The sequence below is a fragment of the Bactrocera oleae genome, chromosome 4 (assembly GCF_042242935.1).
Source record: "Bactrocera oleae isolate idBacOlea1 chromosome 4, idBacOlea1, whole genome shotgun sequence".
NCBI lineage: Eukaryota > Metazoa > Arthropoda > Insecta > Diptera > Tephritidae > Bactrocera > Bactrocera oleae.
The window spans coordinates 66,589,148-66,606,038 of NC_091538.1; the positions used below are offsets into that span (position 1 = coordinate 66,589,148).

The following is a 16,891-nucleotide window of genomic DNA, read 5'->3' on the forward strand; positions in this document are numbered from 1 at the left end:
TGAAAACTTGACTCAATATATTTTCATCAAAATGCTCGTAAATAAAACGGGAAGGCGAAAAAGTTATTCAGGGAAAAAAATTGGGAAGGGCATACAAGTGGCCAGCAAATTATTATACATCTATGTTGATGAGTAATTATAATTATAGCTCTAAAAATATTTTGAAGCAATCTACCACTCAGACTCGGAAAAATATATACTTAATAAACGTCCATTTTTGTATAGCAAAAGTTTAAGAGAAATAATTACTTACACGTTCTGATTCGCAGGCGGAAAATAATCTAAAAACACACACATATTTACAATATTTTGATTAGATTGAATGAGGCACTTATTAAAAATTGCTGTAATTTGAAAACTTCAGACAGCAGCCAACGATTACTCACTCAATCAGCCGAGCGCTGAGTACACAGCGCCAAAGTAAATAGAGTGCAAATATCCGAAAATCGTATTAGAATTCATTGATTTATGAGCGCATAGAAATAACAAAAATTTTACGGCAGAATAGACTAAATGGTCAGAACATTCATCAAAATTTACGACTCGAACGAATTTGATTTTTTTACTGTCCGCAGCCCACAGCCCACAACCGCCGAGGGATGGAGTGCGGCACACGGCAATGCTGCATTACTTTTACCGTTGTTTCCTTCTGCCCCCAAAATCGCTTTGTAAGCAAGTACAAAGTACCTGTGTGTGTGTAATAAAGTTCAAGTGCATAACGGCATTTTGTATTTACACACGCCGTATGGCAACCTTGCCATTCAAAAATTGTTTACTTAGAGATTTTCACTTTTCAAATGTGCACTGTCTGTATAACATATATGGATGTAGTACGTTTGTAATTTTGCAATAAAAATAAAAAAAATTTTATTTTGTTTTATTCTTCGAATGCAGCCTCAAAGTGGTGCTGCCTTAATGGATTTCCCTGCACTTTTGAAAAATATTTATTTCGCGTTTGTTTGATTAATGCGCGTTTCCCATTGACAGCAGCGTGTCAGCCTCCCAGCTTTTGGTCAATATTTTTGTGTATTTCTTTATTGTTTACTGTTTTATTTTTGTGCTTCAAAGCAACTTGTGTTTTTCAAGAAATGTTGTGTCATTATCAGCGGGAATGGCAACAAACTGACTTTGAAATGAACTCACTTCACAGTGGCATAGCCGAATTGGTTGTAAAAAATTTTATTATAAATTTTATAAGTTCAAATGGGTATCTCAAACCCTTTATACTTGCCAACATTTCGTAATACTTTTATTTTTAATTTTTATATAGGTGGCAACTCTATTCAAAAATATGTCTAAATTGAAGGAAAAATTCAAAGATGGCAACTCTTTAGTATATTTCTGAAAAAAAGACTTTCTAATATGCATCAAGGTTGGCATATTTCGCCCAATTCTGCTATTTTTGTTAACTGGCAACTCAATACTTTTAAACTTATTTTCAATTTCGAAATACCTTATCATAAGAATACTTTCAATATATTTTGCGGGGTCTTTACTGTATGAGCTAGAAGGCAACCCTGTTAAAAATTAGTATAATTTTAAAAAATAAAATAAAAGTTGAGAGCTGGTAACTCACCAATAAATCGCTGGAAAATATACGTTTCAAATGCTTTCCAAAATGCAATATAATTGATATAGTTTACCCAGTTTCGCTATTTTTTATAGCATAACTGAATATCCTTACCATAAACATACTTTGCATACTTGAGATAGTTGGCAACACTATAGCACAATACCGATTACACTTTCCCAAAAATATTTTAATCGTAGACTTCACAAATAATTTCACAATACCTTGCTGTAGACATACTTCCAATATATTTTGTCAGGTACTACCATTTCAGATTGGTGGCAACTCAAAATCAAAATATCTTTAATTTAACGACTTGCTCAAACTCTCCAAAATGTCTACTGGTTAATACACTTTTAATTACCTTGCAATTATCACAGCTTTATAATATTTGGTTTAGAAATAATATTGACAATAGGTGGCAACCCTCTATCTAAATCTTGAAATTATTTACTTTCAAAGTGTCACCTGGTTGGCATACTTTCTATTAAATTTTTCTCAATATTACTATTCTCATTAGGTGGCAACGCGTTACTATATATGTAAATATATGTCCAAATTGCAGATTTTGCAAAACTTTTGAAAGTGCCTTCTTGTTAGCACACTTTTCATAAAAGTTTGGCCAGTTTTTCTATTTTTTATAAACGGCAACACTAGCCCTTATCAAGTCTTAAACAGAGTTTTCTAAACCAATTTCCACTTGAAACTCATTCATACTATTTTTTCCTAACCCTATACCTATGTGGCAATTTTCCGGAACCACCTTTAGACATACATATGTCACTGACCAATTGAGGTAAATACTCGTACAGTTTATGAAAATCAGCCAAATGGTCTCCTAATTGGAAGGTAACATACAAATATACTTACATATAAAGTTTGGCTACTGAGTTCAAGTTTGTAAACAATATTTTTAATAGTTTATAGAGGATATAAAACTGAAGCGATAAATATAAAATCTTCAAGGTGAAACTTTAAACATATACGCAGTAATAACTAAGAACGCTAGTAAATCGGCAAAATTCATTATCAAATAATCTAATTAAGAAAAATATCAGTTTAATCAATTCAAGGCACCAAATCACCACCTTCGGAAGCCACAAAAGCTCTTTTGCACAGCCAGCACTTCCAACAATATTCCACCACAATCACCTCTCATCCTTCCCATTTAATCCCTTTCATTTGCTCAATGCCAATACTGATGGGAGCATTAATTTTCCATCTTTATTTCAATTATTTACGACTATCGAACGGAGAAACTCAATTTTCAAACGCATTAACATAAAGCATAATTGCGAACAATTAGCATTTCAAAGAGAATATCTTATCCATTTTCGAACTCAATTGCGCCTACAAACACATAAACTCATGTATTGTACTATATATATATATATATGTGCCACAATCAAGCAGAAACGCAACTGAGCTCTGGCAGTGCGACTTCTCTCGATCTCGCCATTGTTGTGTGAGTGCAAATATACTCGTCTTGTTTTGTGCTTCACTTTGAATTCCTCTATGCAATATACTAGTTGTAGTGGGAGTAGTTTGAAATTACCAATTTAATTCGATGGTGCCTGTGTTCTCTCTTGGCTGTTCTGCCTGCTCCTTACATACTCACTTTGAACATTATAACGAGCAATTACTTGCCTGTGTACTTGGCCTTATTATATGAATAGGAAAGCTTATACACACTAATACAAGTACATGCAAGCGCATGAAGGATAAATGGAGAAATGTCCAGAAAAAAATATGACAAAAGCCAGACTCTAGATGATGCTTGTGCGGTCAATGATGCAGCCAGCTGAGAATATTTTGAGATTTGCTGCCATTTTACATTATATTCTATGGCACATATGTATATCTGCATGTGTACTCTTTCAGCTCAAGCGATACAGTTTTTTTTTAATTAGAAAATGAACATTTTTTTTTCAATTGCAATCCATTAATATTGCTTGAGGGAACCAAAAAGGATGCTTTAAGCCTGCTCTTTCAGTAAAACTCACATGTCTAGGAGTATCCGTTGTCCTCTTGCGTTTTAGCGCTGGGCCTTAGGATTTCGCGTGAGCTTAACAAGCGCTGGTCCTAGCACTGAAGGGCCATCCTAGCTAAGGCTTATAATAAATGTATGGAAAATTGGATTGGATTGCTCGTATTGACACAGGGACTTATATAGAAAGCGATAATATATTAAAATACCAGAACATTTAATTTTTTTTTGTCAGTCTTGGTCAAATTTGTACTGATGGTACAGTAAATGGCGTTCGAGGTAAGGTAAGCGTGATTTAAATCCAAATTTTCTAATTTTATAAATGCATTAAGTGAACATAGCGGTACAATTTTGACATTAGTCATTAGTTTAATTCGTTATCACTATGCTTTAAATGTAAATTACAACTAATTAAGTAATACAGAAATATTATTTATGACTTTTAAATATTTTTACTAAGTCTTTTAAGTAAATATAAATTACTTCTGTTCATAAATATTCATGGTAATATATTTATGTACTTACGTTTTTGCTCAATGAACGCGCAGCCACTAGTTTTATGGTGCTCAGTTCGATGCTGTTGCTCGCCAAACCCGTCGTATAGCCAATGTTGCTACTCTGGCTAAGCGACGTATAAATATTTTGAGTGCTGTAATGAGTAGAAAATACACACACCCAAACACGTCAGCAATTAAAGGCAAACAAGTGAAATTAGTTAAGCGCATTTTCTCATTTTCAAAATTAATGTTAATATTTGTGCAAAGCATATGAAACTTTGTATATATATAATAATTTATGATATATATTCATATATAGTATGTATGTTTATATATATATATATATGTGTGTGGTTTTATTCATATAATAGGTGTTGCTGCGAATGTGTGTATGTTTGAAAAGGCAAACAAACTAAAAACTGGCAACAATTTCGTTAAAAGGGGTCGAGTACTTTGCAAGTGTGTTACTCTAACCAACACACATGCATATATCGTATGTATAACAGTTACTTACGCACTTATATAGGAGAAATGCTTACGCAGCCATAGAAATTGAAAAGCGAAAATGTGTAGGAAAAATTTCATTAGCTAACAGTAGTAAACACCGACTCAATGCCAACGCTATGCAGGTGCAAGGATATTCAAATACACACACACACATACGCACACATATAAATACGCACGAGCTAATGCACACATAAATTGCACTGGCATAAATTTCCGCTGCAGTAAGCGTTGTGAACGTTGGAGCGCTGCTAGCCAGCCCACCTGCTGTTTCTAAAGCGAATGGAGGTGGAGAGGAGTAAGTGGAAGCTAAAACACCACTGCTGCCAAGCAAAAGGGCAACCGTGCGAAAATAATATTGAATCCTGCTGTGGAGGGTTAAAATACGCGTGTATATTTTTTTATATATTCCTGGGGCCCTACAACGTCAACAACAACAACAACAAGCTGATATAGTTCCATACCTCCATTAGAATGCTATTAGCACGCGCTTAAATTGTTGCTGTTGCCGTTTTTATTTTACAAAACTCTTTTAAATCCTTTTTGGCTCTTTCACGCCATACCGGTGTTAAGTTCTCAACACTTTTACGTCTCATTCAATCACAGAGCAAATCTCATGAAAAATGCAAATGACACCTGCTGCTCGCTTGATTGCATCCGCCCCTCGCTCTTCCAACTCGTTCGGTTCGCTTGTGTTCGGTCCCCATGGGTTAGCTGTATAACTGTTATAGCTAAATCTATGTGTGTATGTGTGTTTATATGTAAATTAGGAACACCCACGCGCTCGTATATCTACAGCGGTCCCACTAAATGACGATTTACCCAGTGTTTATGCACAATTTATTAGATTACTGATGTGTTTGGTGACAACCGGAACGGAATACTTGAGTGGCTTAAATCAAGCTAGCCATCTGGACTTGATATTAGTAACTGTGTTTACTTTTCTTCTTCTTGTTTTCTTCCAATAGAGATGGTATCTTCAAGGACGTATAAAGTTATTACACAAATTGCTAATTTAATTTTGAAAGTCTTCGCTTAAAGAACTTTAAGGGTTATTTAGGGAATATAGTAAATCAATAAACTTAAAGTTACTTAACAGAATGTGAAGTGTATTGAAAAAGACACATGTATATTACTTAGATGATCATGTGTATAATAAAAAAAAAAAACAAGTAAGGAAGGGCTAAGTTTTATTCTATTATTTGATTATTTTATATTCTTGCAACTTGCGTTACGTATTACGTATATGGGAAATAGAGGTAGTAATGACCTGATTTAATATATTTTAAGCTTTACGACATATTATTAACAAAACAGCGATGCTCTCTGAGTTGCATTAAGGTACCTCACTTACCATCACCAATATATATATATATAAGGAGTAAAGTCAACCGAATGTTTGAAAATGCGAAATATCAGTTACATAGAGGTTTGAACAAGTTTTTAGCCGATTTCATCCATTTTAGGCACAAAGATTCACCATTATTAGAAAGACACGCTCACTTAATTTTATTAAGATAGGTAATTCGAAAATCTTTATGTTATGTAGATGGGGTCTAAAGGAAGTGTTGATCCGGTTCAATCCATTTTTAACATACAAGCACAATATTATTAGGAAAAGACTGTTTCAACATTGTAATATATTGTGTTGTATAAGGTATTTCACAGATTGAGCAATATTTTTGATAACAAATTTCGCAATAGGAACTTGGATCCACATATTCGGTAGCTGGAAACTTGACTAGTTGTATCCCGATTTTGACAATTTTTTGATCATAAGGTAAAACATCTCAAAGGCACTATTTGTGCAAAATTGCATCCGAATATATTGATTGGTTCTTGATTTGTGTACTGGAAAGTGAAAGAATGAGATGGAATTTAAAATTGTGTTATATGGGAGGTAGGCGTGGTTTTAGCCTATTTTCGCATGGTAATGTAGGAAGGTCAGGATAATATTACTTGCCGAATTTGGTTGAAATCGGTCGAGTAGGTCTCGAGATATGGGTTATGAACTAAATGTAGGCGGTGTCACCCCCATTGCCCTGATTCGACATTGGCTTCTTAGGTGTAAAATTTAAGATCTCTGGCGCATTTAGTTATTGATTTATCAGGCTTTTAGTAGTTTTTAACAAAACCGTTATATAAGGAGAGAACTGGGTTATAATCCGAGTTTAACCATTTTCACACTGTCGATAGGAGTTCTTATAAGATTTGTCTTTAGCCCCTTGCTACTGCAGTCCCCTGTATCAAATTACAGGTTACTATCTTAATTTTTACTTAAAAGTTAATTAATTAAAAGTTAACTTCTGCTGCAGCGAAGCTATAATACCGTTCACAGTTGCATTTCTTTATTGCATCAAAGTGTATGAAAAGTCTTTGTCTTGATTTTGTTCACTCAATAAAATCGGAGATTGTAGCGCAACAAATATCATAAAAGTATGATATAGCGGTTCAATCTAAACAATATGTTTGGAGATTAAAGCGTTGGAGCTAAGACAATAAAACGTGCCAAATTTCGTGAAGATATCGTGTCAATTAAAAAAGTTTAGCATACAAAGTTTATTGAGGGAGAAACGATTAACAACTCAAAAACTGACGCGTATATACAGACATTCAGACGGTGTAACAACATGCTTCCGTCTGCTCACATCCACTTCATTTTCAAGTGACAAGAATCAAAAAGACGTTCGGGTTATTTTGGTTTCGAGGTTCAATATCGAATTTCTCTTGTATTTGCTCTGATCATGTTTAATCGGAAACTCTGCAATATGTTAATGTTAGCTCCACGTCCAGATGAGTTTCGAAGAAAGTAGCCTCATTTGCGCAAAGTATAACATTCATCAGGTTGATTGTCTGAAATAAGTTCACACAGAATGAGAAAAAGCTGTCAGTGACATTTATGCCCGATAAAACATCAAAAATATTTAGGAACGATTCAGTCTATATCACCAGCAATGATACGTCTCAATAGCTATCTGATAAGTTTAATGTCGAATAGATTGAGTTGTACACTACCAGAAAGTGTAATAAAGCAGCTATTAAGGCAATTTTTTGCATTTTAAAACTAATTTTTATTATACTTATAAGCAACAAACATTTTTCGTGGAAAGATACTTTAGAACTTTTCAAACATAATATTTGTTGCTTGTTGCTTTGAACAAAATTTCTTTGAGTAATATTTTTTTGTGTGAAAAATACTAAAAATAAATTTTAAAATTTCAAAATTCACTCAAATAAAACCCACAAATTTTGCTCAATTTGGCGAACAGGTCCCGACAATTGCTATTTATAGCCAAGCAAAATCCTGCAAATACATATATTTACTGAGCACAACCTCTGCTCCGACTGATGGACACATGTCGGTCTGCTACGCTTCATTTATTTTTATACTGTTGCAACATGTTGTTATTATTATTATTACCTTATTTACCTTCAATTTTATTTTATATTCCTTTTGAGCAAATTGTCAGACAAATCGAGCAGACGTTTCATAGCAGACAGGTGGCAAGTAAACAAGTTGTTTTATACACCGGCAATACACGAACATACAAACAAGCATTTTTTACGCAATTCAATTTTATGATAAACCTTTGATTTTCTCGATTTTTATTATATATATATTTTTTTTGTGCAATGTGGCCTACGTACTGTCAAATGCATAAAAAACAGGAGTAAGTAATACAATTGTAATAAAATAAAAAAAAAACATGCCTTAGTAAATAAAATATAACTTTTTGTTTACAGTACTACTAAAAACCGATTAACCAGTTTTAGAGTGTTTGAGAAAAATTGTGTGGACTGCGTTAAGCGGTTTCAGCAAGCTGTCAGTATTAACTGTGATATTTCGAACACAAACTTCACTTTTTCAGCTCAGTTCAGTGTTTCAGTGCCAATTTGTCTCGAGAACTGTTATCATAGATTATATAAAATTGAAATTGAATACGCTCTCGTTTGTTTAGTTATGACTGCCAATGTATTTGACAGAGTGGAAGTCACTCGTAAAAAATAAAATGCAGCAATATTCAAAATAATTAGTAACTTAGGGACTAAGCTTTTAGGTCTTCAGGATAATCCGTTTTGAAAATGGGTATGACAGTACTAAGGACATAATTATGACATGACTTTGACATAGAATACGAAATAAGTTATAATTATTTATTATTATTTCTATACCATGCGCAGAGTTTGTCACCAAGTTCTTAACAGAAGGAATCGTCGGAGACCCTATGAAGTACATAAATATATACGAGTATATAAGTTATCGGCATTGCGAGCTAAATATTTTTAGTATGTCTGCATATACGTTAACTAGCCCCTCAGTTTGCGAGATATCATTTCCTCTTCAAGAAGCTGATCATTTGTCGGAATGGTCGAATCATATCACTATAGCATCTTTTTATACCCATTTTTGCTATAAGAACAGCACATGTGGGTATTATAGCTTCGGTGTAGCCATAGTTAATGCCTTTTCTGTGTTTTTTTTTTTTTAGCGAAATATGTACAATTGAATATATATTATGACTCTATTAACCTAACTACTAAGTCATGTATGATTTTGTATTGTAAAGACTATTTCCACATCCGGCGCTAAAGACATCGAAAAGTTTATTTCTTGAATAAGTACACATATAAGTATAAATATTATGAAACGTCTGAAACAAAATGTTTAATCTTGTTGACAGTAAAATACATTATTTGATTCAATTTTGTTTATATAACTTATATTTTTTGCAAATGTTGTTGAACAAAAAGCTATGTCTTTTTGGTTTTATTGTGACTTCAAGGCTAAGAAATAATTTATAGAATATAAAATTAAATGTATCGAAATTAACAAAGCTCAAGCAACTAAATATGAGTATATCGCACACATATTTAAACATCAAATGTGTCTAGAAATATATACATACATACATACATTTATGTGTCAAGTACACGCAGATGTTGCTCACTTGTGCTGTGACATCAGTTGTTCGAGTGAAATGAGTTAAGCAGTGGCAAGTGAAGAGCAACGCAGCAGCGTAAAACTTTTATGAATGAACATCTGGCAGAAATTACTAGAGATATTTTTCCAAACAAAAATAAATGAAACTCTTATTTAAAAACAAGTGATTTTATAAGCAGTGGTACAAGTAATTTAAATTTTATATATAAAAAAGTCGACAATTTAATAAAATTTGTAATGATTATGGCACTAAGGAACTGACTATGTTACTTATGAAATTTTAATTACACAATGTTTTTTCTGCACATGTTGTTTGATATGAACAAACTTCAAATCTAATAAAGGTTACCTAATAAGGAACAAATTAGTTATGCCAGTTATATGTTATAGTGGGCAAATGAGCAAGTTTTTGGGCAGTAAAGAACGTCTGCAAGATTTCAGATCGATATCTTAAAAGCTGAGGGACTAGTTCGCATATATACAGACAGAAGGACATGGCTTAATCAAGTCAGATCCTCACGCTGATCATTTATATATGTGTATACTTTATTGAGTTTACGAAGTTTCCTTCTGGGTGTGGCAAGCTTAATATAACCTATTAGGGGTTGAAAAATAACATATTATAATGGCGATATAAAGATTTTTATGAAAAATGGTAATTTATTTATTTCTTCTTTATGTTATTTTTTTACCTCATGTCTTTCAATAACTACAAATGCCAATTTCAATATTGTAAATTCAAAGGAAATCGTTTATAAATCGGTGATATTTGATAAAAATTCACACAACCTTTAAAAAACAGAGCCAATATTCTACTTTCACACCGAAATGACAACCATAGTAACTATAAATAATTTGATATAATAATCTACAAATAGAGCGTAAATTTGTCATACAGCAGCTAGTAATAAATTGTAGGATGAAAAATAAAATGGCGTGTCATTATTCATCATTGTAATGGCTGTGACGTGGCTTGACAAACAACTGTACATTTGTAGGACAAAATATAATATTTTATTAATGATTAATTTCCAGTATTGGCTTGATTTATGGCGTAGCTCTGCTTTTAGATATTAATACATCAGAGAGTTAACGGTTGTCATAGTATTGCAAAAAATAATCTCTAAGCTTTCAAATATCATGAGCAAGAAAAAAGTGGACAAAGGTTTTTTAATTTTCTAAGTGTGACGTTTAAGGTGCTACACCCACTTGTGAATTTCAAAAACTCGATTTTCTTTCTGAATATATATCGAATATATATATATGTGAAAGTATTCTTCAAAAATCTCAAGTTGATCCTTCAAATTGTTTCGGAGTTATGAGCATCTTTGTAATAAGCTCCATAAAATTTCAACGCGTTTTCGTCTATACGCTATTTCGATTCGATTAACGAAATTTCTCGGAAACTGCTGGACTGATAGATGAAATTTTCACACAATCTTCATAAATATATAATAAAAACGACTTTTTTGGGAAGCCGTCATTTTGTCAAAACCCTAAGTCTCTGCTAATCCTTCGATCTTTACCTGTATTCATCAATTGCTAAAATAATGTTTTTTGCTTTTTGGATGTTAGATAATTTTAGGCTGAAAAATCCTACTCACCGCCAAACACCTTCTTTTGCAGGTTCTGCTGCGAAATCAAAGTAATTCAATATTTTTAATTTAATCACCAAATGTTAAAGTAAATTTGGATCATTTAAACTTATTTTCAAATAAAATTCCTTGAAAAAAATTCACAAAAAAAGCATTTTTTCTGATTTTCAAGTGGATATAACCCTTAAAGAAGAACAGTTTTGCCGAAATTTTTAACTTCCTAACTACTCCATGGATTTGTAGTTACGTATTATTTTGACACATTATGTTAAAATATTAGCTATGGTTATGTTTACATATTTCTTCGTGTTACAGAATATCAAAATGTGTAGCAAATACCACAAGAATATACCATAAGAATATACCAAAGCTCAAATTTCAATGGAACATTCTTAAAGTTGAGTATTTTTCATAACCTATACTTAATAAATATAACAAAATACGAACGTGAAAGTTATAAAATCACAATTTGATGCATTCGCCCTAGATTACACATTTGAGTGATTGTCATTCCACTCACACACCATAATAATCATAAATTGCACAATATAAACTTATTAGGCCAAAATATCTCAACTCAATTATTTAATCTTCATAAGTTGCCAAATATTAGCAGATTTGCGCCAAAAAAGTTTTATTTCTAATTTACATCAATTGCTTATAACTTTTGCGAAATTCCCAAGCATACTGCATAAGTCAACTCGCTGTTGGCGTCAATAACACTCGCTGCCAATTAGCTAAAACGCACGTTACTCATACGTCCGGGTGGCCACAACAATTTCGCTAATTGATTTCTTCTCAGCAGCACTTAAACGCTTTGCAACTTTATTTTGCGAATTCCCATTGGCTTTATACTGCACTCGCTATCTCGCAGACTCCCTCACCTTTTATCTTCTTCTCTTTGAGCCGCAGTACAAACACTAAACTTTTGTTGTGGTTTGGCGAAACAGAAAGCATACAGTTAATAAGTCGAAGTTTGGCTGCGCGCGGATTGCCAAAGACAAGAAAACCAAAACCGCCGGCAAGTGAATAGCGGCAGTTGCCATATGCGAAGTTAACAAATGCCTTTAAAGTAATTTGGTGCAACAGTGAGAGGCAGTTAAGACTGCGAGAATAAAAAGGAAATAACGTTTTAATACAATTTTAATAATTTTTTTTTTTTTTAATATAATATTATATAATATATTCCATTATGGTAGATATATTAATGTCATTTATTTTTATGTACTTGTTTAATGCCTCGCTGCGCACATGCAAATTTAATTTTGACCTTCTGTGCGCCACGTAGCCATACAGCTATTTAGCCTGAAAGCATTTATGACTCAATAAAAATAGAATTTGCGCCGTTTTGTATTCTTCACGCAATTTTGACAGTTTTGCCATGTGAACCTTTTCCCAAGGCCAACAAACACATGTGCAAACAATATTTTTTTATATTAAATTTACACAGACACCTGCATACCTTTCCGTATCCGTAGTTCAATGCTGGCGGATATGCCTTTGATGAGCAACCAAATCGCAAAATTATGTGGGCTATTGGCACAAAAACAACAACCAAAAAGTTAACCGCACTCAAACTGTGAAGAGTGGGGCGAAATTTATTTTCTCTAAAAGCAAATTACATTCGACATATTGACAGCATGAGACAATGGAAGTTGCAAGAGCGCTTTGGGGCGCGAAACCTATTTCACTGAATGCGACCTTCACTTATTGGCTATAATAAAAGCAGATGATTTGCAGTGGAGAATTTTATGATTTTAACACAAAGCGAAAATGCGCATTAATTTAGGATGAAAATTTTAATTTATTTAAAATTTTTTTTTTTTAATAAATATACCTATAATATTTTTATGAAAATTTTAATATTGATAAAAAATTTTGTGAAATTAAGATGGGTATAGCAACTATAAGCACGCTATTAGGATATAGGGTTTTAAAAAAATTTGTATGCACCCTTCTTAATGCAGTTTTGAACACTTTATTGTAAATTAAAATATTTTGTTTTGAAAATAATTATTATATAATTACGTAAAAATTGCCTCAAATACTTTATAATATATAATTTAATATTAAAATATTTACTTAATTTTAACAAAGTATTACAAATAGTTGGCAACACTACTCAAAAATAGTTTCACCTATATTCTCTTCAGTTGCATACGTATGTATGTAGTAATATAGGTATAGGTATTATATATTTTACTGAAAAAAAGTGGCAACCACTTAAAACCTGTATTTTAAACCAACCAAGCATTACATATAAAATTAAAAGAAACACTTTCAATATGTACCGACCATTTATTTTGGTACAAAATTGTAGTAATTCGTTTAGTATCTAAATGCTAACTAGGTGGCAACTTTAAAAAAAAAAATTTCAACTGACTCTCTTACATCGCTTTAATTGGAATGGTTTTGTTTTTCGAAAATAGTCACACTTAAAACTTTTTTAAACAGGTGGCAACCCTACTTTTTTTTTAGTAGGAAATACATTTTTATTTACTACTCTCCAATTGCATAAATACATATGTCTCTAGTAATAATTTTTTTATAAGTATTACACATCTTACTGTACTAAAATTAAAAGTGGCAACCTCTGAAACTTTTAAATTCTGAATTGGATTGAAAAACTCTTAGAAATACTTTTTGTAAGTAGCAGCTCTTAAATGTGGTACAGAATTTTATTATTCAATAAAATTGAAACAGGTGGCAACCATTATGTAAAATTGTATTCAACTGTATTTCTTAGGCCTCTTTAATTTCAAACGTTTTATTATGTTGTAAATTGTTGAACTAAAAGCTTTTGAGCAGATGGTAACCCTAACGTTTTGAAAAAGAAATTATTTTTATTTACTGCGGGTCAGATGAGCAGCTTCAGTCCGTTATACTGGAGCTAGCTAATAGTTATTACTCACTTCACTCATTTTCACACCACACCAAACGTATGCCAATTTCTTTCGTCATCCTGAGTATATTCATTACATATGGTAACTATATACCGATCTCTATGCTCTACCTATAATTTCATCAATTATCTAATGAATATTAATTATTTCACTTTCTTGTATTATTGAACAAAACAAGCTAATTAGCTGCCAATTTAATGAAATATTTACTTTATTATTTTATTTAAAACGTTTCGCCTTTTTACGAAAATTGCATTCATCTAAAACTAAATAAATATTTCCTTTGCTGCATTTTAGTTTTCGAAATTTTATTTTGAAATGAAATGAGCACTCACAGTTGCTTTAATTTAATGGTGAATATCCGTTAACACACAAATAGGTGAATGCATGCATGTAATCAATAGATAAAACGAAAATGATTTTCCGGCGAAAGCAACGAGCGCAAACATGCTTATTTAAGGAAGGAAAAGCAGTGCGATTGAAATACCAAAATATTTATCTAAATGGCAAAAGAATTAATTTCCGCCTGATGTTATAAATAATGGACTGTCGATAGTAGTTCATTTACATATATACAAGCATATGACAAAAATAGCTGGCAGACCATTTGTGCATTTATTTATCTATTTTATTTATATATGTAACTTACGTTAGGCCTGAAAAGGCTTCGAATAGGCAGATTCCTAATATGAAAAATGCTCCAGTAGATAAAAAGCAAATTAATATTTAACAATAAAGGTATAAAGGTACCGAAAAAAAGTCGATTTTTCTGAAAAAAATTTACACTTCAGAGGGGCTTAAAAATTGATGTTAGTATCTAAAATATTTTTTCTTCGATCATTACGAGACTCTTCGATCATTACGAGACAACCTTTCTACTGTGGCAGTCTCTAGAGGGACAATTTGTTTGTATTGTTAAATTTCGGTTATCCATATATATCTATTAAATATGAACTTTATCTGACTATAAATGCGGTTGTTTTTTTCGAAGTAATTCAACTACCGCAAATAAATGCAGTTTCCTTTTAGCGATAATGTACTTCGAATTAGAATCAAATCAATCAAATCAGACAATAAAAAGAGCCTCCACTATAATCGGACTAGAGCGACATTAATTTTAATTTTATTTGGTCTCTATGTTTGTAATCACTGCCAGTTTTAAATTAAAAAAAAAATGAAACATCAGCTGCGCGAAAAATGGATCAGCAGACTTTGTTCAGACATCAATAAAAAATATTAAAAATAAAAAAAATAAATCTAAGTCAAACATACTAAAACTAACCCATTTTAAAATACAACAAAGTATAAAGAAAAAAGAAAATAAAAACAAATAAAGCAGAATTCGCAAACCAAAAAATTAAATACTTTTTATGCATAAGTATATATAAATATATGAACGTACATATACTTGTATATACATATATGTATTCGTTTAGCAAATTTTTATGACGCGTACCACAGATAATAAAATAAAGCTCAGGGCATGCCCCAAGTCAGCGGAACAAAACAAACGGAAATGTTTATTATTTGAGCGAGCGATCTGCGATAATAAATAATTCAAAAAATCCGCATTTACAGTAGGAGAAGAAAAAGAAAGCGAAATCATTTCACAAGATTGAACACAAATTTTTTTGCGATTTTTTTAATTTTTGTATACTCTAAACTTGTATATGTATGTACAATACAATACATACATATGCTTGTAATGAGCAACTAATGCAGTGAATACTAAATTGAAATGATGACGTTATCAGCAGCACCGGCAGCGAACAGCAACAAAAAAAATCTTGAAAAAAAGTTCACAATGAAAATAAGAATGGAAGAATAATTTATATAAGCAGATGTGAAAAGCGCGCGCAAGTTTGTGTACAAGAGTGCTTATCGCTGAATATGTACTAGTATGTACGGAAGTGTGTATGTATAATTGGTTATATGTACATATATATGTGCTATAGATAGGTACTGTATTTATAAACTCATTTTTTTTTTAGATTTGTTTTCTATATATTTTTTTGTTATTGTATTGCGTGTTTGATACGGGAAAAGACCATTGAGAAATTTGTTATAAATAATGAATCGAAGCTGTATGATGTGTAATAATGATAGCGTCACTATCAATTACTTCTTGTAGTGTTTTTCCTATTGTATGTTATTATATAAATATGTACCTATATATATATATATATTAGGTAAAGTAAAAAGTTCGTTCGGTTTTTTATTGATTTTTCAAAAGATGATACAAAAGACGGTACATTTGTCCGATTTAAGTCAAATATGCGCCGTTTTGTTCGTAAACTTGTTGCCAACGAGATGCCAACTTATATTTCATCCCTCTCGTAGAATACTGCGTCCCTATTGCCAAAAAACTCGGAGAGCCAATTTTCACAGGCCTCTCTTGAGGCCAACTTCTCACCATTAAGCGCGTTCGCCATGGACAGGAAAAGATGGTAATCACTTGGTGCCAAGTCCGGACTATAAGATGGGTGCATTAGAACCTCCCGTCCGAGCTCCCGGAGCTTCTGGCGCGTCACCAAAGACGTGTGTGGCCTGGCGTTGTCCTGATGGAACACAATTCGGCCTCTGTTGATCAAAGATGGCCTCTTCTGGATGAGTGCTGTCTTCAAGCGGTCCAGTTGTTGGCAGTAGAGGGCCGAATTGAGCGTTTGGCTATAGGGGAGCAGCTCACAGTAGATGATTCCTTGCCCATCCCACCAAACACACAGCAAAACCTTCCTGGCCGTCAATCCGGTCTTGGCCACCAACTGGGCCGCTTCCCCGAGCTTTTACCACGACCGTTTGCGCTCGATGTTGTCATAAGTGACCCATTTTTCATCGCCAGTCACAATCCGCTTCAGAAACGGGTCGATTTTGTTGCGATTCTGCAGCGATTTTC

The 16,891-nt window shown here is 32.6% G+C and overlaps 1 protein-coding gene across 1 annotated transcript in view; it reads right to left on the bottom strand.

Annotated features, from left to right (window-relative positions):
* Elk (Eag-like K[+] channel) overlaps positions 1-16,891 on the bottom strand; it is a 162,035-nt gene that overhangs the window by 129,027 nt on the left and 16,117 nt on the right. The window contains exon 2 of the mRNA XM_036370035.2: positions 4,083-4,206. The gene's annotated coding sequence lies outside the window, so the exon portion shown is untranslated. The remainder of the gene's footprint in view (positions 1-4,082; positions 4,207-16,891) is intronic.